Source organism: Lupinus angustifolius, chromosome LG10 (assembly GCF_001865875.1).
Source record: "Lupinus angustifolius cultivar Tanjil chromosome LG10, LupAngTanjil_v1.0, whole genome shotgun sequence".
Taxonomy (NCBI): domain Eukaryota; kingdom Viridiplantae; phylum Streptophyta; class Magnoliopsida; order Fabales; family Fabaceae; genus Lupinus; species Lupinus angustifolius.
This window is the reverse complement of record NC_032018.1, coordinates 2,505,515-2,505,933: the sequence shown is the minus strand read 5'-3', so window position 1 is coordinate 2,505,933 and position 419 is coordinate 2,505,515. Positions and strand designations below refer to the sequence as shown.

Below are 419 nucleotides of genomic sequence, written 5' to 3'. Positions count from 1 at the left end.
TGAAGCGTGCGGGATTTGTTCCTCGGAAGGTGGAGGATTTTGGGGATGGTGGTGCTTTTCCTGAAATCCATGTTGCCCAGTACCCATTTGACATGGGAAGGGAGAAGTCTTTGAAACCCGGTTCAAAGATTCTACCTGTATCTGTTGATGCTCATGGGAATGTTGCCTATGATGCGATAGTCAGGCAGAATGAGAATTCTAAAAAAATTGTGTACACACAACAGAAAGATCTCATACCAAAGATTTTGAAGAATGACGAGGATGATGAAATGGTTGATGACGAGGATGTGCAAGAGGAGATTGAACAAACCATGCAGGAAACAAAAGCTGCGCTTGAGAAGATAGTTAATGTAAGACTAAGTGCTGCTCAGCCAAAAAATGTTCCTAAACAGTCAAATGATACAAAGTATATCAAGTAC

The 419-nt window shown here is 41.5% G+C and overlaps 1 protein-coding gene across 2 annotated transcripts in view; it reads left to right on the top strand.

The window, feature by feature from the left end:
• LOC109358396 (SNW/SKI-interacting protein) overlaps window positions 1-419 on the top strand; it is a 5,855-nt gene that overhangs the window by 972 nt on the left and 4,464 nt on the right. The gene's annotated exons all lie outside the window — the stretch shown is intronic.